Source organism: Acanthaster planci, linkage group LG19, assembly GCF_054643075.1.
Source record: "Acanthaster planci isolate LZ-2023a linkage group LG19, COTS_SCS, whole genome shotgun sequence".
NCBI lineage: Eukaryota > Metazoa > Echinodermata > Asteroidea > Valvatida > Acanthasteridae > Acanthaster > Acanthaster planci.
In genome coordinates this window covers 4437737-4461643 of record NC_141795.1, presented here as the reverse complement: position 1 = coordinate 4461643, position 23907 = coordinate 4437737, and the positions used below count along the sequence as shown (strand labels likewise).

Sequence of the window (23907 nt, the reverse complement as noted above, 5' to 3'; positions counted from 1 at the left end):
CGCGTGTGTACTCTTGCGGAACTACCGGATCGTGCAGACGTGCCGGGTCGCGACCATTACAAGACAGGGGTGTCCGAGGTGATGGTGCCCTCGTGTGGAGAGGAAGCTTTTTCGCAGAAAAATAATTCGCTGTAGAGATTTTTTTCTTGCACGTTTCAACAAACGTCTCCACGCGGTTTCAGCGGAAATATATCCGGGGGGGGGGAGTCTGCTGCATTGTGTTCAGTAGTAACGAGGAAAAGTTTATGAAAAAGAAACCTCACTTTTATTCATGAAATCGATTGGAAATCATGCCTAAAAATTGCAAAGATGGTGAAATGAAAGGACTACCACTGCAAGACTGTACAGAGACATGCATGCCGGGAAAAAAATCAAATGCTCGTATTTTTATCAGTTGGTGATTCATAAGTTACGACAAAAACATGAAGACTTTTAATAGGTCAAAGAGCGAGCTGCATGGAGACTGGCTGGCCGGCACTGCTCTCAATATCCATCCCCGCGCACAATCGACATCAGTGGTGATTAGAAAGCCACCTGGCACGACAAATGGTACCGTCCCTGGATCGCCGGCCTGTAATAATGCCGCGACACGCATCCGCCCGGCGGAGCTTGCCAGAGAAATAAAATGTGTCCCCTTTGTGACGCGCCTCGGCTTTCATGGGCACGTAGGGGCCCCGGCGTTTTGTTATAGCGGTGACTAGTCGATATCGCAGGCAAACACAATGAGCGGAGTCCTCTGTGTTCTGCAAAGCACGTTCTATTGACCGCGTATTGAACTCGCGCCGCGCTCGGCCGATAGCCACTTCAGCAAGCCGTAAACCCGTGATCTGGGAGTGTTTTTCTTTTACGGCGGCTTTTTTTTTGTCGATGTGTGGGGCACAGCGCGGAGTGTGAATCCATTGCCAGGCAGGCCGCATATGGAATATGTAATCACGTCGGCCGTGCCAGACACAAAACATGAGAGGAGGTGGTTAGGGAATGGTTGGGACTGGGATAGGGGAACGGGTAAGGCTGGCGGGAATGGTGGAAGAATACTGGGCATTTTATTCGTTCGTCTCTCGCCCCACGGGAACGGAGTGCCCTGGTCTTGATGCTTTCTGTACCGGTAGCGATTGCACTAGGGCACTCGGGGCGCATTTCCCAATCATGATTAACGGACTGCACCACATCCTGACTCCACCGGTCATTTTTATCACCATGCCATCACGTACAGTCAGAGGGCATTAAAGGGGCTCTGCAGAAAAAAAAAGCGTTCGGAATCTCCTCTCGTTTAAAACAGTAACTCTACTGAGCGAGGCGTCATGTTTGTGTTCCTCCAGCGCTGCATCACGCCATGTAAAACAATGCACCATTTTTGCACTCTCATCTTGATCAGGAAATCCACAAAGATTACATCTCTGGCGTGAAGGAAGTGATACGGGAGAAGCAATGTACACAAATAGTCGGGTATAATTTGATATTGACGGCCAGAGAACCTTTAAAACCGAAATTCGCGAACTGGGGTAATGGTGAAACCCACATTAAGCCGTTAAAGAGAAACCCACTGGGAGCGCTGGACAAGTCAACCGCAAATAACTCTCATGCGACCAGCGCGCTACTTTCCTGTAAACCGGTTTTTGTTTTGTTCATGATACGACCGGGGCGCGGGCTCCTCTTTTCTAATCTCTAGTCCCTGCTTGGATGGCTTCTATTTTTCACGGACGTTGATGAGGAGGCGTGAATGTGACGGGACGGGTGACCAGGGAGCCCCTGTGGCAAAGTTCCCGGTCATGCGTGTCGCACAAAAGGCAAGGGGGAGGCTACTGCGCTCAGAGACACCCCAAAACCTCAGGTCCAGCATCCGAGACCCGATTCCTGCGAAACCAGTGTGGGGCAAGTGTCGCGACGGTGCGGTCGTTTTTTTTCCCGGGTGGTGGTGTGGGGGGGGGAGGCGTCTCGTCTTTTCACCGAGGCCAGCCGCCCCGGGGGAATTTGGCGAGGCGGCCCCCGTCTCTTGATCAGCCAGTCCCTGGGTACCAAACGGCTTGATCGCGGGCCTGGTAACTCGAGTCTGCCTGATCAATTTGTAAACGAGGTTTCGGACCGGCGGGCCTCCGCCACTGAGGAGCAGGGAAAGCCGAGCCTCCAAGGCACGAATTAACGCAAAGCGCGTAATCTTCTCTTTCCCTAACTGTTGGCACGGCGTGCATACAGCGTTTTTTCCCTCCCGTCACTTTCTCTCTTAGTACGTTGAATTTTCCATTTTCAGTCGGGCTTCTTTTTAACCAGCGCGGCCAACGTCGCGGCATATCACATAGCATCCCTTGAAATTCAGCCCTCGAGCGATCTTTTTTCCTTCTCTTACGAGAAAGGTATGCAATCCTGCTTTCGACCATAGACCAACCAGGACCCCGGGCCGCCAGACGAGCGCGCGGCCCCGCTGCTGCTGTTTATCGATTGTAGCACTTCAGCGCAATCACTCCTCGGTCGGCCCGGGCCGGCTGGCTGGCTGACCGAGGCACCCGATAGATGGATGGATGGATGAATTGGACAGGGGAGGCTGGCTCGCCAGGCATGCACGGCTCGGCTCAGCTCGGCGGTAGCAATGACACTTGCACGATAGCGTGGAGCGGCAATGTGGCGAACATAACTGTCCTCAATCGGTACGGCACGCTCATCACTTCCGCTACCGCCCCCGGCAGTAATAAATTTGCGGTCGTTATGGTATGAGGCCGAGGGAGCGTGCGTGCGTGCCGTCTGCATGAGAACAGAGCCCCGTTTTTTTCCCTTTCTCCCTGCGCTCAGCGAGCGGCTCGATATTAATAATAGAGGCCGTAAGGTATCGGGTGGTTCTGCCATACTATATACTTCAGTTTTAAAAACCTCGAGCCTGCTGAGAGGAGGGACCCACATCTGCGCAAGAAGCGTCGAATAACCTTGCCTGATAAAAATGCCGAGATAAAAAAAAAAGCCATACCGGACGGTAATCGATCTAGTCTCGCTGCGCTAGGTTAGATAACATCTCGCCCCGTTGCAAGATGATAACGTTTCAATGTCTGCGGCCGGACACTGCAATAATTATGGAGGGGACCAGCCTCGCACGAACCTTGCTTTACTTAAGTGCTGGATTTTCCCTGAAACAGAACACGCAGGCGCGAACTGATATCTGCAACTCTCCACTAACAATACATCTACGTATACCGTGTACATATGTGATCCATTGCTTAAAGATATGATCTTTATTCAGAGTTACCACGGTTGGGTCAATTGTGGAGACAACTGGAACTTGCTAACGGTGCACGGCATGAGAGTCGATCATCGTTCCTCTATTAAATGCCACGAAACAACGAATATGGCGGGCCTCGTAAACCGAGGGTAAAAACAGGAGGACTGCAATAATGCATATAGAAGCTCGCAAAAATGTTCTCAAGAACGTATTAATTTGAAATGAATTGCCCTCGAGGCCAGCTTGCACCCGAGGCTTAGTGCTATTGCGAAGTTATTCTGTCTCTGAGTTTTCCCTTCATTATAGTTGATTATGTCTAGATTCGGCACAGCCATAAACAAAGGCATGTTTCATTTTTGTTTGATGTCTTCAGTTTTCCCGCGGCAATGGACAGTATCGTGTTGTGACTGGACTTAGAGTCAACTGATCATGTCAGAGTAGATCATTGATCGGATCAGCGCAAAGTCTATGCAAGCCCTTCACGCGATTTGAGTCAGTGAAAGGCTGCATACGTAGACGTTGATACACTCTCTGGTTCGCAGAGATTTGGTCCAAAAAGCAGGAATAATGGATACACGAATCTAACACATTCATGGCGCATGAGGTAACAATTTCTCTGTTCATGAAATTCCAGAGACAAGACGATAGACCTGGAATACACGCCAATCCGAACACCAGGTCGCCATGCACAGAGAAAGCCCCCAGGAATGGAGGCCGTAATTAGGGGGGTCTTACAGAGGCACACTGACCTCGCATAAGGACCAGTATATAATTACAAGTGATGTTATCATAAATTTCCCTTTTGTTGCCCTGTAGTGCATCGCCTTTCGAGTGCTCTACACAAGTGACTAGATTTTGTGAAGGGATTTCTCAGTCCAAATCATGGGGGGGGGGCTGTTGCTCAAACTGTAATGTGTTTTTTCAATCCTCATGATCACGCCACAGTGTTTGTTTACTCTTACCACAACTTTGACGTGGCGTCCGTGACCTACTATTAGGACACTGAAGAACTGACCACGTCACTGAACTGTTGGTGTGAGGTGCTTGACCCAGTTCGGAATCGGGCATGCATACAATGTCGATTCTCACCGGTTGCCGCGACTGTTGTCTAATAGCTCAAACACCATAACAAAAACAGAGTTATGGAGATCTTTAGGTACCATCTACGAGTTTGGGATCGCGAGATAATTTATCGCGGGATGTCGACATTTCGCATGTGAGACAATTAATCACAAGATGGCGGCATCCTCAAACTAGTCCTGAGATAAAACTCTGATAGAACCGCCTGAGCTTAGTGCAAAGGCGTTAGGCAGAAGCGTATAATTCATTACCTTTTACTCTCTGCCATCGTTTTTTCTTAATAAAAGAGCGATTGTTTATCTTGCAGCGGAAAACTGATTCCGAAGGTGTGGGAAACATCAACTATGCACTGCCGGCATTGGGAACCATCCAGCTACGCGCCGCGTTGATTAATCGTGTTTGCCATATACCTTGTCGCGCAACCGGCCAGGTTTCGGCCGAAACGAGGCTCGCCATCAACGCCTGCATAAATGCTTGAATTCTGCGTATTGATTAATACCGCAAACCTTGCCACGATCCTTTCTGTCTCCGCACGCGGCCGTTGGGGAAAAAACCTCGTACGTGCGCGGAATCGGCAAAGGCGAATCCAGCCGGCATTTGTTGCCTCTGGTTACGTCAGGCAACCGCTGGAGTGGCCCAAACATCGTTGCAATGCGGGACTCGGGGCCAACCGACGAAGTTTTTCACGTTCGGTTATAAGAGAGTAGATGGATAGTAGTAACAGGAATGAGTACAGGAATGATAACAAGGATAGCAGCGATACTCTTTTAATTTCTTTTGGTTTACGAAATTATTTATTCAACCAAGTTCACTCATTAAATAAAAAAGACTCACCGTGGCTTTCAGGGCATAATCCAGGTGTTTCTGTATGTACAGAGTAGGCCTACAGCCAAATGAAGTTTCTGGAGACCGGCTGTGGATACTTTGCTTTTTAGGGGAGAAGGGGGAATTACACTGGGCAATCTGTTCGGCATACGTAGCATGAGGAGCGATGTTATAGCTTAACATTGTGTGCAGTGCTACATTTACACTGTGGTGTTACATGGTGTTACATTAGTCTCTTATGAAGTGCCAAACTAAAACCGTGTGTGGTATGAAATCTACATGGTGTGTGGTGTTTAATTAGTACTTGGACCTATGAGCGGTGTTAAAATCAAGACAGTGCGGTATTGATGTTCAGTGGTTTAATATGGATAGCACTCGGTGTTACGTTAATCAGATATCAGTGGGGTGAACTCTAACGGAGTCAGTCACTTTCCCCAGTGCAAATGTCCTTGACTTTTGAGAAGATCAGAAGGTCGAAAAATTTCTTAGTACAGTTACCAAGGAATTAAGATTCTTGACGAGGACTGTGTGGGCAATGCTGGTATAATGCCCTTGTAGCTGAAAAAGGGTCAAGTGAAACAATGAAAAGACAGTTAAAAACCAACTAGCGTGGATTACACAAAAAAATCAATGTTTGTCCCTGCCCAATCACGAATGTCGCACCTCTTCTATGAGCAACGAAAATACACGGGCAAGCGTAACTAGGACGAGCCCGTGTGCAGACTTCGTACATAACCAACTTTCATGACACATCCCCGGTTATTAAACAGTTCCGATTGCCCTTAATGCGCACGTGTTTGTAGAACGGCAAGCAAGGTATTAGCCATTTTGACTTGTGATCAACTCGAATACACAAAGCTGCGACTTTTAATTCAGAGAACGTGACGCCATACCCTTGGATGATCATTTATTCCCTGGGTTCTCAAAGCCAGCAATAAACGCCCTTCTTAATCAGTGAACGCACACCGTAAACTTACCCCAAGTTCCAAAAACATCACGAAGTCAATTTCAATTTAAACTCGGAAAGAGGTGGGACGGAAATAATTTGTCTTCTAAAGATCCTCAATATTATGACGTCTTAAAGTTGTTGTTTATTAATCGATTTTACATTGAAAAATAAGGAAACCACGATGAACGTCTCGAATGAGCCAGTTCGGTATTTCAAAACAGCAAAGCTTTTCGGGAACAAAGTACGCGCACGAGTCTACTTAGGAGAATGCGCCGACAGGGCATTCCAACCTCGTTCTCATGGGTACGATCTTGACGCGCCATGTTGGTTCTCACCATGCCTTGCGCAATCAGGTGAAGGAGCACGCACGCAGCCCCCTCGCACGCGCGTCCAAATGACCTCAGACGCGCCGCCAGTGGGTATGCGCTCTTAGAATACGGAACTGGCCCACTGATGTTAGCTTGCATCCCAAACCAAGGGAATCCACTGTAATTTTAGTGATTTCTCGGATATACGAAAAAAGCTTCCTGGGTTTTCCATATGCACAAACAATGGTGTTCTTTTAGCACTGTATGCAAGGCTAGACCGCGTGACAAATACGATTCAATATTGACACAAATGGTGTTAACTTACAACACGGTTTGCCAGGTAGAATAACCGCTCTGCTCATGGCCTCCTTGAAAGCAATCCGAGAAAATCCATCCCGTTTAAAAAAAAACAGCTCAGATTTCAGTGCGGTGATTTGAATCGGTTTGCTGGTTCGAGAAAAAAATCGGCATGCATTCCATTTATAAAAATGTTTCTAGTCGGAGCTGGGGAGAGAAACCGAAGCCAGCCGGAAGCCGACCAAAACATGCAAAGAGGGAGAAATGAAGATTTTTTTTGCCCCTGTAAATGAAGGCGCCCTGATAAGAGGGATGACGCATCGCTTCTGCAAGGCGGGGAGGAAGTACAGGGACGGAGTCACTTAGCGCATTGAGCTATATGACTCGTGACAGCCCATGATATTAAAGGGGCAGGGGCTCTACACCTGCCACCAAGACACGCTTGAACACCCGCTGTATTAAAGGGACGACGCAATACAATTTTACTCGAAATTGCCCGGAACACTGTGTCTCACTTTTACATTCGATGAAATTTGTCACAGGAGCAGTCGTGGCACCTCTTGATGGAGGTCAGATATGCACTCTGAAATAGGTTCTCAGTTATAGCAATGGAACAGTTTCTGTGGTTATTTTTTATCAAGATCCGAAAATAACGAGGCAAGTTCTGGACTCGACCGCATCTTTGGCTCATGCATCTTGGAAGAACAGCGAGGGTTGTTAGCATTATCTCCACTTAATGGGAACATGGGCCAATCGTTTTTCACTGTCAATCAAAGCGAGAGGTTTTTTCAAATCCAGTTACAAGGTCAAACTCTATGAACGTTGTTGTTTATTCAATGTTACCCAATCACGACGTGACTCAGGCACCTGCCTTGACGAAAATGCTGTAAAATGCATCCATTTCGAATAATCAGTGATTTACAAGGCTTGGGAGGGCAACGTGTTAGTGTTGAACCGATCTGTCAACGTGACACATTTGGTCACTTGAAAGCGTTTACCAAGTGGTGCGCGCGGCACCACGCTTAAAATAAGCCACTGAAGGATTACACGATGCCACTGCGGCGCAGGTTAGTCGCATTGAGACCCTTTCTTCAGAAGTATTCATACTTAGCTGGTCCGATGTCTTGGGCATGTTTCTAGCGTCAATTTCATGAAAATCGGACATGCTATTCTCAAATGATGTCACACCAACGAAACACAGGGTAGCGTAGACCTTATACTATTATTACTTTTTTTTAAAATCCATCTTTAAACGACTATGCTTGGCCCGTAGCGAGAACAGCGAACAAGAGACCTCTTCCGACTGGACATGGTTGTCTATATGCATACCAAATTGCATGAAAATCTGTCATCAGAGGGCCTGGATCTAAATGAGGTGGAACCAGTTTCCCCCTTCGACTGTACGGCTCTTTTGCGTTCAGATTTCTTTTCTGTTCCATTTTTATTTATTTTCTTTTGATGGAGGAGTCAACGTGTCAATCTTCTGTCCCCTCGCGCGGTGTAATACCGCTGTTCACTCCGCTGTACATTCCCTCTCGTGCGTCCTATACAGCTACGCTCACTCACTTGCAAGACAGTCTCCCTATTCCGAGCCGTACTGTTTCATCAATGCTCCGTTCAATAATACAAGGACCCAATTTTACATAGCTGCCCAGCAAAAAATCTGGGACTGTGCTATGTCCTAAGCAGAAACCGGCAGCTCACCAGTCACATGAAATATACTCACCATGACCTTTTCTTCACATGCAAATCACTTTTTTTGCAGAGCAAATTTTCCTCAGTGCTCTGCAAAATATTGAGTAAGTAGCTCCCTGGAACCTATGCTGTCAATAAGACTGAATTACATCTATCATCTTATGGTTCCACAATGGCCGGTTATTCGGGCACTGGATAAACAGAAAAAAAAATGAAGTGGCGGTACCACACTCATCCTTACTTCCCGTTTCATAATGGTTGCATGCAGAAAAGAAAAAAAATATTTGGCCTACCCATGCAATTAGTACGAGAACGCTGGCGGGGCGGGAGGGGTCACGGAATATCGCGTCTAAAAACGCAGCGTCGATTGGCTTGACTTGAGATGGTCACTTTCCTCGATCCACTCGTATTCCAGCCCCTACCATTAACGTCTGACCTTGGTATTCGGGGGGGGGCTGAACACTTGGGCAGCAGTGTGCTGTGACCTGCTGTCTGGCAGATCACGGCTGATCGCGTGTGACGGACGCTCATTAGGTCTGCCTGTCATCAGTATGACTGACGTATCGACATTATGCGTACTCAGTCCCCTCATCGTTTTTTCCAATGAGAGAAAAACCCACAAAATAAGAAAAAAAATAACGCCGAAATCTCATGATTTGTTTGCTGGATATTGACCGGCATACCACGATAGACGAAAAATAAAAATATTGCTTGAACTATAATTTCGTTTTCTTATTTCTCGTGGAAGGCAAAACCCAAAATGCACGAACGCTATCTGCTGGCTGGAAACTCCCAAAGAGAAGAAAATAGGAGGCCAAAAGGAATAACAGGGTTCTGAGTACTGTAACACACACCATATCCACAGGCTCAAATTCCCTATATACACACGCTCGGAGCCGGCTTTGACGGAGTAGAGAAAAAAAATCGATGGAAGGGATATTGAAACAGTACCTTTTCAAATCTAAGCCTTCTGACCAGGGCATAGACACTGAAGAGATCGGTCTCTTTCAGGCGTTCTGTCCGCGTAGTGTCCGTGCGGAAACCACGGTGTCACGCGCCCCTTTCATCCGCAAAATGGAGTGCCTTTGAGCCACACAAAAACGAGAGGATCATGTTCAGGAAATAGAAAAGCACAATAGTCCTTTTTGTGTCCTTGAGAGGAAGCTTCCACTGATTTTGATTTTATCATTTTGTTTTAATATTTTGATTTATACTTTGTTGTTCTAATCTGCGAAGATCAGAAGTAAATTTGCGAAACCGTAAAAGCGAAAGAGAAAACTTTCAATCTGAAGACGATCTTGTATTTCATTCGAGAGTGGTCATTCGCAACGCACATTTATAGGTTGATCGACTTCATTTCTTTAGAAACATTTAAGGCTATCAAACTGTGCATCTCCAAGCTCAAAACAATAAAAACCTTGAATGTTGTAACCGCACACTGTTTACCGCGTTGCATTCTTGGGACCACTTGTGGACGTGTCGGATGTTATGGAAAATCTGTTGGCCTGTGCACCGTACGTTTTGCTGATTGATTACAGCAACGTTGTAACAAATGAATAATAAATAAATCCACTTTTGCCGTTCAGTAGAGAGATAAAAACCAGAAGTGATCATGGTACAGAGAAATACCAGACATGCATATCGTCAAATAACTTATAACAATGACGGGGTTCAAGAATCGCAACCCCTTATCGTGTTCATGCGCATGCGTGGTATGATGGTGACTGCACAGCTCCAATAATGCATAGCGCTGAACACAATGTGACGATAACAGCGCCGGCGTGTTAGATGTCGCGCGAGGATCAGTGGACAGAGTTAAATGTCCATTGAGAGTGCTCAGTAAGCCAAAAACAACCAGAACACCGAATCACTGAGGTTGACCTTTAGGGATATTAATGTAAAACGTGGTAAAGATTCGAAGACGGCGGTACAGTTGGTCCAAGGATAAAGTTTGGAGTAAAACCAAGATTGCTTCACCTGAGAAATCATCACCGATGTTTTGTTGGCACATGTTTGGCGTCTGCCTTGCGTGGGTCGCTGTACGCATGCATGATGGGCAAAGAGTATGTAATTTATGCAAGTCAGGCTTTTTTTTAACAGTGTTAACCGCTGAGATTGGTATAAAAATTAAGTCTGTAAATGGTCATTACAGTTCTAATACGAAGCACCGCTACACAAAGTCTTTATACGTCCGCATCACCATAAATATGACACTACGACACGCATTCAACACGCACGTCCCTCTGAACACAAGACTAGGAAACAGAGCATCTCGTGCATAGTGATCTTATTCATCTTAAGCTGAATAACGTTGCATCGATCCGACGGGGTACGCCATTGTACATTCGCCGATGGTCTAAAGCGCTGAGCCCACGTCCACCGCATACACTCTCGCTATTTGCACAACGAGGGGGGGGGGGTGTGTGAGACTGACAGAATTTCGAAAGGCTAAATCTTTCCCGAAACCCAACCGGTGTCTTTATACTCTCGCGGTGGCCCCAATGCCCTCTGACGAGGCTGCGTCGCCCCCGCGACGGCAATCTTTTTTAATAGATTTTTCTACCGCACTTCATAAAAAAAAGACTTGGTACAGATGTTACATTGTTGACAGTGGGGGAGGAGGGAACGCATAGTTTGTTGAACCGCGCCAAGGCCTGAGTATTGCGAGATTTCTGCCACGCTGTTTTTCAGTGTAGGTATAAATGTTTGCACTGGTCTACTTTTCCCACTTTGCCATGTTTTGATGTTGTGGGTTGGAACATTGCCGTGCGGCGTTTAGACGAATAACTGAGGAAATCTGACGATACCACCACAGAGAAATCCTGAACAACCGGGGAACGGCCTTAATCCAAATTCCTAATGTCCACGTTGGTTGATAAACTTGATACATTACAAGGAGCAACGAGTTCACACGGTCGCCATGCATACTCGGCATGGGAAAGAGCCGCTCACAAAATAGGCGGCATTTTCCCCCGACGTCATAAATCAGCAAGGCATATCGACACATTTCCGGGACAACAAATAGACCCCGCCGCTGAACGCCACACAACACACGACATTAGAATCGGTTTAGGCTGACAGGACAGACATTTCGTAAAATAAAACCGGGGAAGGGAGCTTTGCTTTCGTCTCTGCCATGTCGGAGGAATTTTGATTAAAATTGGATGCAGTGCCGGTCAGGCCGTTCACGGGACTTCACTTCTCGGTATTCGAGTGCAAACCAAATATTGCCTCTCCCGACTATTCGTCTGGTAATCGGCCTAGTACTGCCGTCGTGTATCCGACTCCGTCGACGGATTTGTAAGCCACGCACTTGAAATCATCAGGGACCAGGACTCACGCTCAAAAAATTTACAAAACCGATAAGAACGCACATTGTACACTCCTACATGTAGCACGAAGTAAAAGTGAACGAAACATTCCGCCAAATAAGGCCACTTTCTTTGGCCTAGGAACTCAACACAGAAGATAACACAGCTGGACAGTTTGCTCTGGGACGCATCAAATTTCACATGCAATGTCATCCGAATGACTTTTTTTTTGTCAGGCGGGTCAAAGATCAAACTTGACGCACGAAAACATGCGGCTCTAATGGCACGCCACTCCTGCGATGTCGCATTCAGAGCGCGTATTTGCACTTGATAAAAACTGCTATATTTTCAGGTACGTGCATGAGCACATAGACACTTCAATGTACTTTTTTGTTTGCATATCGAGGATAGTGCGGAAGTAGGCTTCGGCGCCTATCGAACAATGTGCACCATACTACGTGAAGAAGCCGAGTAGAAAAATCCTGCCTATTACGTGCTTGTTAAAAACATCACATCTGAAACCCAGGCACATGAGCAATAAATACTAACATGATACTTTTGGCGGGTTGGTCTTCTCACTGATGAGATTTTTCCCCTCTATTCAGCAAATTTCCCAGCTTAAGGATTTTACGAAATAGCCCCGGATCAGAGTTCAATATGAACGCGTGGGCCTGTCCTGGCGAGGGCTAACTCCTGATGTTGTAATTATGTGACAAAGTGTCTGAGGTTCAAGTCTGCAAGCCTCACCCGTTGAGTGCACCGTCCGCTCAGCGAGTCAAAGCGTACATGTACACTGAAAGGTTCGGGTCACTCAAGTTGGCGCGGCATCAGCCGTTATCGGCCCAGAAAGCCGAACCAAGAGAAGCCTTTAATTGCATCCAGATCGCTCGGCCAGTCAGAAGGGAGAGCCGCCAAATAGGAGGCGTTATTGCAATCAGATAAATAACGAGGCGATATTAATATCCTCGGTCTGTCTGGCAAGGGAAGGAGACAGAAAAAAATTGCGGTTTAAAGGTTAGGACGAGCCAGGCCGCGTTGGTGCAAGATGTATGGGACGGCACGGGGGTCTGTTGATGTTTTATGACGCACTGCGGAACTCGGGCGCACGGTCATCATTACAGCGCGGCTCGTTAAAGATATACAACCGGTTTTTCTGGAAGTCGGCTCGATTGAGCGGTGGGTCACGTGACCCGGTCGAGGCACCTGGGACGTTGATGAGGCGATGAGGCGTTGATGTATTTGCGGGCTGGGGAGCGAAGCAGACGGCTGTTCACAGCCCTATCTCAACGTAGGGTCTAACCTGGACTGCCAGATATCGACATGTTCGGCGTGTTATGTTCACGCCTAGTCTCCTGATCCGGATCACTTGAAGTAATTATCATCTGAGTGAATCACATTTTTATTTCTTTCCACGGCTCTCCGTCTGCGCTCTTATCAAACGAATATTTCTGAAGTCTGTTTACTGAGGAGATAAAACAAGCGAATTCGAAAGTACGACTGAATATTAAGACTGAACATAAATAAAGTGTCTTTTTGAAGGCTTCTAGTTTGAAAGGTAAGCGTTTCATGTGTCATTTCTCTATCAGTCAAATATTCTCAAAACGTTCAACCCTAATGGCCCAAGTCACCATGATAACTCATAACCTCTGTGTACAACATCGGCGGTCAATGTTACGAGTAACAATTCATGTCCACAGTAAACCATTTTTAATGAGTTTGTTTTCTAGTTGCAGCCGAGCTGAGGGAAAAAAATTACGTTGTCGAAGAAACACCGAGTGGTATCGAATAAACACCGTTTGGCGTCAGTGCATAAAACGAGGATCCTCACACAGCTCACACATACCATGGCGTTCATTTAGGAATGCCATTTTGAAAAGTACCTGACCTACCCGTAGTTGAACTCCCAATCAGCCGTTGGTATTGCTCGCTTGCAAGGACAGGGATATGATCGCCAAATGCGTCTGCGTATAAATCTAGGGCCGGAACGGCTTGCGCAATTCTTTATCATTAGCACTATTTTTTGACATAGCGTGGGTAGTTTCTTCTTTCAGATTAGCCCGCGCTTGGATTAACAGATTTACTGGAATTGTTTGTTATTTGGCCTAGATCGGCTCGCTCCAGCGGCAAATACATCATGGGAATATTAAGGGAAAGCGAGGGACAGATCAGTGAAGTAACCTCCTACAGTGCATCGAATAGTACATGTGGTTAAACAGACACGTCATATCCCACCTGAAAAGGTAGAACATACCCCCCCCAAAAAAAAAAACCACCAAGTACAAACACAAGCACTGAAGTCACCGACTCTATACTTGTGGCTAGCTGTTTTGTCGTTGGATTGCTTACCTTTTGCACTATTTTGCTTTGTCGTGTAACATTTGGAGCAACTTTTCTTTCTCTTTCGTCAACCAAGCACATTTCCCTCTCAAGTTAAGCTTATTGTTTATTTTTCCACATGGCGTTTTGTATTCGCTCCATTCCATTTCCGTCTCAACTCCATTATCTTTTTTATCTCACTATATAACAAACCTTTTGGGAGCCCCTCTTCATTTTGCATATTTACATACATATGTACATTTTATACTTTGTTAAAATGTTTTACTGCAGATACTTTTACAGCCGTTTAAGTAATAACAGTTTGTCGTATCTTTTAATGAGTTGAAATGATTGTAAATCCAACTGCAATTAGGCCTTGTGTCGCTAAAGGTAAATAATTGTACCCTCAATGAATTGAACTGAATTGAATTTGTAAAAGTAACACGTTTAAACGATTTTAAAAGGAAGCTATTCCATGCCCATCACAGGAAATTGTTTAAACATCAAAAAGTGTTTAAGAAAACAGACTCTTGAACTACATTTAGTAACGCAAAGAGCGGGAAAGAAATGCGATCTCTCAAAGTGCAGAAACGGGTTCCTGCCTGAGAAGTGATATGCAGTCACCCGGTTTCATTATCTACACAGCCACCCAAAACAGAATGTTACGACGTTGCTATTTTTACGGGGCCGAGGACAGCAGTCACGTCACGCGTCGGCAGAGTGTCATCTTTGTGTTAAGTTCAGGCGGCCCAGGCGGAAATAGTGGGCTACGTGAGTGCATGCGCATACGTAAACAAGTCCGGCTTAATTAATATTAGTCATAGCAGATGCATTGCGATTACAAGTGACTGTGAAAATATTTGCTCACCGAACTAAAATCGGCACGTGCGATAAAGGCACTGAGTCAATATTTTTTTTTATTTGGTGATATAAATGACAAAGTCGCTGTTTTGCCACGCAAGGAACGTTCCTGATCATTGAACTTTTATTATAATACCACGCAGGGGTAACTGTGTCACGGTGAATATGCTAATCAATTACTCGCGTATCTTGGATTGGACTTTATATCATATCCAAGCAAAGGGAGCTTAACAAAGCGGTGAGGTGGCGCTGAGACACCAAGGATCTTTGGTGCAGTCCGATCTGACGGACGCGATGTGGCCGGGTGATTCCACCCAGTGCACTGACGAAGGGCGATTAGAACCAAGCCAAACGATCGTCTTGGGTCTACCGTGTCATACTGCTGTCCCTCAGAAGGACATTCTTCCCCAAATACCTCCTGATTGGATTTAAATTCGGATCCAATCACCAGGCGGCTAACAGTGAAGTATTGTCCATCCCCTTCGTCCTACTTGCCAATGATGCTGGGCAGTTGAGGCGCAATTTTAAGACTTTCTAAGAGAATTATTATGGTCCCAGTGAGCGCAGGTATTTTGTTGAAGCAAGTTTGAGGCCACACAGAGAGGGAAGCATGACCTGAGGAGACACAAAGGCTTGTTGTCTGCAGGGGTGTGAGTGGCCTCTTAACATCAATGCTGAAACAGCTAGCAAAAAGCTGAAATTTAAAAGGTCCCCATACTTTTGTACAGACCAGGTGTACAAAAAAGCTGAAATGCGGGTCAACATCTAGACAGAAAAAAAGCTGAAATCAGCTAAAAAGCTGAATTCTCACGCCACTGTGACTGAGAAAGCAGAGTTTAATGTGCTCTGCATGAAAAGGCAGAAAACAAGCAACGAAAATTGCTTCAGGATCACCACAGTCGCAGTAACGTGGACAATTTGATCACGACTGACTACAGAATAATATTTGTAGGTCCTATGTCCATCCAATCCAGTAGTGGGAGAAGAGCAAAGTCACAATGAGCTAACTGGCGTTAATACAAATTTGAACGCGCACTCACTCGCAAAAGGCATATTTATAAAAAAAAAAAAAATAATAACCACCAGCTCTCACAATGCTTCGGTCAAACTGCGTGTACCATGCCCTCGGCGGTGGTCACAAAACTTTGGTGGCCCTGGAGGGACATCACCTATATTGTCAATATTGACCTTAATCTTTGCGACCAATGCGACCCAATATTCACGACCCAATATTCACGACTCGCTCCCTGGTCGCGAATATTACCACCAATATTTGCGACTAAAGTCACGACTCCTTGTATATCCGGTGGTATATACTGCCGCGAATTTTTCCAGCAAGCTAGGCGGAAATGAGGTGTTCACGCGCACGCGCAAAGGATCTACATTTTTCGGCCTGATCTCAAGTCGTTATTCGGCTGGGCAGTTTTGGCACAACGCTTGGGGCACAACGTTAAAAAGCAATTGTTGTATCTATAGCCGAGCAACTTCTCTCTACCTGGCTTGCTGGAAAAAAATTCGCGGCAATACTTGCGACCGGAGATACAACGAGTCGGAAATTTGGTCGCAAATAATTTTTGACGATTGGCGATGTCCCTCCAGGGCCACCATACAAAACAGTGCGTATAATTAGAAACAGGTTACCTAATAAAGTAAGAAGGGAGGTTCAAGGCACTGTCATGTACCAGCCACGTCATGCTGAAAACAAAACGAACGTGGAAAATATAGCTGAATACCCGAGAATGCGGCCTAGACACACACAGACCTGTCACACATTGCCCACATAACGCCCATTTCCTCGCTCAAGAACAATTCCGAAGATAAGATCTCGTTGAGTCTTTTTTTTTTTTAAACACTGTCTGTCGGAATAGGAAGGTATCTTCCTCCATGGTATATGTGGGGCTCTTATGGCTATGTATGGCTCTTGATAAAATAAAATATTTGCGAACTTAATCGCAAAATCTACAAATGAAATGCAGGCACGCAAAATCTTCTTCCTGTCCGGTCAACACATTCACCAAAAAAACCAAAAGGTCATGGTCATTACAAAGTATACTGTTTCATATTTAACTTAGTTTCAATGGATGCAGTGTAACTGTGACAGTTTATTCGGGAACTTGCAATGATTTGTGGTGGCAAACTTGGCCTAAACAAGCGCGCAATGCCACAGTGCCAGGCGTGCGGGCCCCTCTGTCAGTGTATTTACATATTACAGTACATGTAGGCTTCTGCCAAGTCGTGGTTGAAACAATGACTCGCTAGTTCCACCTGTATATCTGAACGTAAATCGTAGCCGATGAATGATACCACTACCAAATAAGGCAGCTGGATTTTTAAAAAGTCAATCTTTCGCAGGCTGAACACTCCCCTGGTCTTTTGGGAAGTCGAAATTTGTGTGCATAGCAAATGGCTTCGGGTTTTTTCCTCCACGTAACAAAGTTCAACAACAATGGAACAACAAAAATGTGAATTATTGAATGCCACTCCGCGCTGTTATCGTTGCGATACCGAGTACGCTCCTATCTGTCCATTTTTTTTCCTGCGTAAGCGCCAAAATTAAATGATTATTTTTGTGGACACATTGATAAGATAAGGAATGTTTTCGACGCGGATAAGTGCGACCGTGTCAACAGACTGAGCTGGAGGCCGCATACTGGAAGCGCACACACTGTATTGTGTTACTCAGTGGCTTCACTGGTGCAGCTGTCGAAGTCCAAATGCATCGATAGTATACGGGGGCGGTGGGTTTCGGCTCTGTCGAAAAATATCACCTTTTTTGTGCAGCCTACTTCTGTGTCGATGGCATGGGTCCACCACACGTATTCACGCCATATTGAAAACAGCGTAAATCAAAGTTCAGAGCCAAATAATATGTAAACCGACATCACTGGAGTTTCCCAAGACAAAATTAGAGTTCCGTTGTTGTCTTGTCCTTCATTTTTTCACATCTTTTCAATTTTTTTTCACATTAGTAAAGTACATTTTGACCTGTGCACACCAAAACAAATTCTCCTCTCGACAATTGATAGTTCCCATGCCAGCAAGCAGTCAGTTTTCATTTGGCATTTCTCCGGCACCCAGGACCATCAACTCTACCCTAAGATGGAAGCTTCCTAACCACTGAAATGATCCTGGCCTACATTTACACAATCCCGCTAGTTGTTCAGCCCAAAAAAAAACACAATAAAACAAAAAACTCTTTCCAGAAACGGCCAAGGGGCGCCTTTCATACAAATGAGCCCTACAGAAATTACCACTCGACTAATTGCCGTACATCGGTATCAACCAATGCACATTGGGGAATGGCAGGCCACTTTATCCAGGGAAAAACTTGCTTCTAGCACGAAGTGTTGCGTAACTAGAGCAGGACGACTGATGCATCGGACTCGTGTTGATCACACGTTGCTGTTTGTAGCCTCAAAACGTTCCTATGCTACACGCAATTATTTCTCTGCTGCATTTGAATTGGTGATAGAAGTGACGAGAAAAATTGCTTTCCAACATTCTGAAATAAATTTCATCGTTCAAGAAGAATACACAATCTGTTCTGGTCATGTACAAACTGCAGGCAAGCCTGTAAAATGCACTGAAGAGAAGAGGGAAATGTTTAACGTACGCCAACGCACCTGCTGATGAAAGTATACTAGACGACGCGAATAAACACATACATGTCCTTCCAAATAGCGAATGCGGTGAATTCATTCTGTCAGAGTAACTGTGGCCAAAAAGAGTTAACTTTGGATGTTTTTATTGCAGCCAAAGCATTTTGTTCTGTGCTGATCCAGTTGTTTGGACACGGTTCAGTTTACCACATAATTGATGATTTTGCACCCGGGCTCGGCGAACTGTATTTTCTGCGGGCCTTGGTGAGCAACTGCAGCCGGTCATTGCTCGAGCTTTTCAGGCGGGAAATCTCCGCGGAATTCTACTGTCTATTTTTTCAGTTCTTTCCCCCGGTGTGAACGTTCGGACGGCCGGACAGCTAGAAGCGATGTGTCTCCCCGCGTGAGCACCTGCCGTGAACTCCCGTATTGATTGCCATTGATCGGCGTTTTCTTAGTTAACTCGCTACGGCTCACCTGGAGTTAAAACAGCGGCATTTCGGGCGATGCCTTTGACATTTTATAGCATGACTGAATTATTGTAGTTTTTAAGAATGCACTGCTTACAGAAATGTTACCTTTACATACGGGCATTTACTTAGAAAGTACTGCAGGGAAAATAACACGAGATAAACGAGGTCGCTTAAAATTGATGGGAATTAAAAACACACAGCCTTAGAACTTGAAAATGGTACGCCTGTCACCAAATTATTTTCATGTTTTGAAATTCCTGCTACATGGGTCACGTATACAAGCGATACATACTAACCATGTGAAAACCCACCGTACAAATTGACAAAATTCACCGTCATTTCTTTTAATAATCTGTGGGTATTGAAATATATTCATGTCACATGACGTTTTAGCGGACAATTGCCAGTTGACCGAAGACTGGGAATCAGTCAGTAACCGATTAATACTGATACCTTTTGTGGGCTAATCACCACGGTATGGAGACGAAGCAAAAGAAAACAAACCTCGCGAATCTAGGCTCGGGGGGAAGGAGTTCGCTGGTTTGTCTTCTTGCAACCTATTTCACACTTTCCACATGACTGGCACCGTGCGTGTGCGGACAGAAATTTTGAATTGAACCTGAGTCATTTTTGTTACTGTCCACACTGAAAAAAAAAATCTGCTCAGGGAGAGCCGCAGAGGCACTGACGAAAAACCTGCCGATAGATGTCAAAATCCACAGCAAATGAGTTAGTCGCTCTGCGCAGTCATACGTCGTACGTGACGTATAAGGGCCACTAGACAGCTCTCGGCCAATCAGCGGCGTCGGTTTTGTTTCTCACCATTACACTACGCTAAGTTGGCGCCGACTGGTGTTGCGTGTAAATATAATTTTACGTGTTCGTGAGGTGCTCGCCCTCGTGAACGTATCATATTCGGCTCTTTTTTAACGTCACGTTGCATGGTGGCGCACTTCGTGTACGTGCCTTAGGCCCTAGTAACTTTAACAGCGGGTTCCCACTTGAATTGGGAAAAGGTGGATCTTGATCCACCAATTGGGGGATCTGATCCGGCAATTTGGCAAAAGGTGAAGCAGATCCCTCAATTGGTGGATCGAGGGGGAACGGGCTGTCAGGGTATCGTGAACGCTCTATTACTTCAAAAGAGCTCGGCTTTCAATACCTGTTACTCCTAAAACGTCGGCAAAAAGTCAGTTGGAGAATCTCGATGTCACATACTGGACACCAAAGAGTCGTCGTACGGACACGCGACGTATCTACGCATTCATCTTGAAATTATGTTACTTTCTACACTGCTCCTCGCTAAGTACGCGTTTGACTTAATTGAAGTCTGGCTTCACGAGTTGTTCTCATTAGCTCTGAGATTAATGTACCGATTTCGGTTCATGTACCGGTTCATAATACACTGTAGGCCACGTTATTCCATAAATGCATACAATGAGCTGAGCGGTCGTTGTCGGTGAGGGCGGAGCTTGCTGATAATAGACTACACGGTCAGAAAAACATTGGTGAGGAATTCAAATACATGTACAAGCCGTGAGTGAAACGCAAGTTAGACTGGAATCAAGTCTAGGTCTTTATTGCCTCGAATCGAAAGCAGATCTGCGTGACTGGAAGTGCCAGTGCGTTAGTCGCGAACTGCAACGTCTGGCCAAACCGGCGGCCGATCCACTTGGCTATTTTTCATGGGTGGAGGAGAGATCGAAACCCATTAGCACCGGAGGGAGGGTGTTCCAAAATTAACCCCCAGCAAACGCCAGAACTTCCCGCGAGCGGTGATTTAATTTGCCGCTTTGAGAACGAAGTGGAGTCGTAATGCTGCGTGGACGGTCGGCATGCATGCGTTCCGTTCAAGGTCCCTTCACTTCTAGACCCTCGGCTTACGCCACCAATTGGACGCCACAAAGCAGATACTAATTTGCTAAATATTAAATGCTGCTATTAACGGGTCGGTACCTTGACATTTTTATGGCTCATCCCTCCACGCACTCATTCAGTTCGTGTTTGTGATGCGTTCTATTCACCAGAATGGAAGCCAGCAGTGTACATGTATATATTTATAGACCAATAACTCAAAGGGATTGAATGATTGTGTATGGTGGTCACCGGGAGATGAGATGGAGCAGGGCATTCGGGTTATCTTCAAAAGGTTTAGTACGTGTACCGTAATGCGCGTGATCATATTTTTAAAACTAGAATCAGTAAATAAAATGAATGTATATTAATGTATAGACGTATGGTGAAAGATCTTTGTGGAAATGAACATGCCTCTGAAATGTTTAACAAGAATTCTCGCTTTTTTGGTTTAAATTCTGTGACGAAACGCCCCTTTTCGCTCTTACGTTGCACCTTCTTCATGCATTTCATTAACAACTGAGAGCACTGTTGCTGTGACGTCTTTTAGGCACACAAAAAGCAATCAAAGTCTGATTAAGCAAAACCAAAAAACCGAAACACTCTAGGAAATTTGATGTCGAAGCAGCTGTAACGCTGCAGCCTACGACAATGATGACCTCACTATTTAGCTCATGAATATGGAAATTAATTAGCATAATTCTAGGCAGGTTTAACATGCCCCTAAAGGGAGAGAGGGTTTACGTGTTAGCGTAGCGGTTCTTTCCTCGCTTTGCACCAATGAGGCCCGGGGTTCGAGTCCTAGCTTGGCCCAGGCTTTAAGTGCATTTGGTTTCCAGTCCATACTCGCTCTCGCAGGTTTTCTATGGGCACTCCAGTTTCCTCCTGCCTCTAAAAACATATGATGCTGATTACTAAAGGAAAGAATAAACGTAAAGTATTATTCACGTATAGCAGCAGCAAACAGCAACGGCAGCAGCAGCAGCAACAGAGGTGGCAGCAACAGCAACAGAAACAGAGATGGCAGCAACAGCAGCAGCAATAGAGGTGGCAGCAACAGCAGCAGAAGCAGCAGCAACAGCAGCAGCAATAGAGGCGGCAGCAGCAGCAGAAGCAGCAACAGAGGTGGCAGCAACAGCAGCAGCAACAGAGATGGCAGCAACAGCAGCAGAGGTGGCAGCAACAGCAGCAGCAAACAGCAACAACAACAGCAACAACAACAGAAGCAGCAACAGATGGTAGCAACAGCAGCAGCAGGAACCACAGCAGCAACAGCAACAACATGCCCCTAAACATTTAAGTATAATGAATTAAATTAAAGATATATTGGAGCTGCATTACAAGAACTTCCCAATAATAAAATTGCATTGCAGCTTTAAAAGTGAAACAAAAACTGTATTAAGCACAGCTGGCTTTTGTGTATATAACTTTACGACGAAGTTACCATTTTCCCGTTAAGTCTCACAGTGCCATGTCTCATTAATGTTTCAGCACGCCTGAGCAACAACCAAGTCAAGCATTCGAGGTGTAAATGACGGTACGTCCAAACTGGCGGGCATGGCACAGAACAATTGAGCCGTTGAATATGGAGTTGATGACGTTAATCTTAGTGTTTCCCAAATAGACAGGTATACGGTGTGACACGCCTGAGCGCGCGGCGTGATGCGTGCGCGTTACGATCAACGTGTCCTTAGTAGCACGAGGGCCCTCAAAGCATTAAGCCCAGTCATCCCTGAAGGTCGTAGGGAAAACAAATATGTGTGTATATCAGAGAAGTGGTCGGGTCGGGAATACGATCGGCAAGAGTGGAAAATTCAGGGTCACGCAAGTGGCACGAACACCTCCTCCCCTGCACAGACGGTGAAAGAAAAAACAAGAGAGAGACAGAGAGAGAGAGAGAGAGAGTTCTTCTAAGTAAGTAGGCCTATGATAATAGAAGATTAAATATGAATTCTTGCGCCACTCTATCTATCTCTGGTTTTAATTCAAATTTTGGGATTTTTTTTTAAGCCCACAGCAATAAAGCAACGCATATTCAATGTATCATTCTGAGGCAGAAAGCTCCTGTCACGGCTGGGCGCAAAATAGATTCGTGCTTTTTTGCCTTATTTTATTTTCACTTTTTTGTTGCTTGGAACAGCTGTAGTTTTTGTGCTTCATTATCTCAACCATCTACACGACAGTTTGACGTTTGGGCAATCTAAATGCAGAGAATATAACAAAATTGCATTTTATGCCCACGGTTTGAAAAAGGAGTGACGTCACATCCATGGCGCCTTCATGCGTCAAAAGGGAGACGTAAGGGTGCTCTACGTTATAATATTGGATTCCCTGGCGTAGCTTCTCCGCAGGAAAACTTTTGTGAGTCTAATTCTGCGGCACCTTTAACACTCCCTGACCAAAAAGAGCAGACGCTAAGGCGAGTATTTATTATTACATTTTAAAATTGGTGTATACCTCTGATAATTCACCTGGTTTGAACTTAGGCATGGGTGTCATGATCATTTTCAACCATAAATCAAGATGGCTGGGTAACCACCCCTAAGTCAGATATACCCGAAATAACTTGCTTTATTGACACTCTCCAAAACCTCCAACTTTCCTCCTGTAGCGCTCCAGAGAGAGGACCGGTGCCCCCCTAAAAAAAAAAAAAAACTCTGCCAGCCACCCGGCCCAGAATAAATACACCGAATCGATTTCACAGACCGCACCGGCCAACGCCGTGAAATCCCCGCGTCGTACCATAAAATATTATACGCACTGGCTCACTTTTTCCCTTTATTGAGCGCCTCGAAGCCTTTTACGAGGCCCCATAAAAAAGGTTGGTATAAAAAAAAGCCACGGTTATGGGTTGATGAAAAATGCACGAGAGCGGGCATGCAACCGCCGCGCGAAAAAAGCGCTAAGGGGACGTGGGAGAGACGGCGTGGCAATGTCATCAAAATTTCATGATCCGAGGTGCGGGTTTGCCACCGTCTGCGGTTTACAGACCGAGGCTGAGTGTAGTGAAAATATCGCTTCACCCAATCAGCAGAGATGGACCATCAGAGTTTTGGCTTTGAGATACGGCTTTGATTCTCATCGGAAACGAAAATGGAAAATAGAACCTAGGAGTCATTGTCTCAGATTTCCTT

The 23907-nt window shown here is 45.6% G+C and overlaps 1 long non-coding RNA gene across 2 annotated transcripts; it reads left to right on the top strand.

The window, feature by feature from the left end:
- The first annotated feature begins 12078 nt into the window (after nt 1-12078).
- LOC147795966 (uncharacterized) lies at nt 12079-23025 on the top strand. Of its 2 annotated transcripts, XR_015423403.1 has the most exons (3): nt 12079-13225; nt 13777-13910; nt 21728-23025. It is a non-coding gene; the product is annotated as an uncharacterized LOC147795966 (long non-coding RNA). The 2 variants fall into 2 exon arrangements; XR_015423402.1 differs by lacking the exon at nt 13777-13910.
- The last annotated feature ends 882 nt before the right edge of the window (nt 23026-23907 follow it).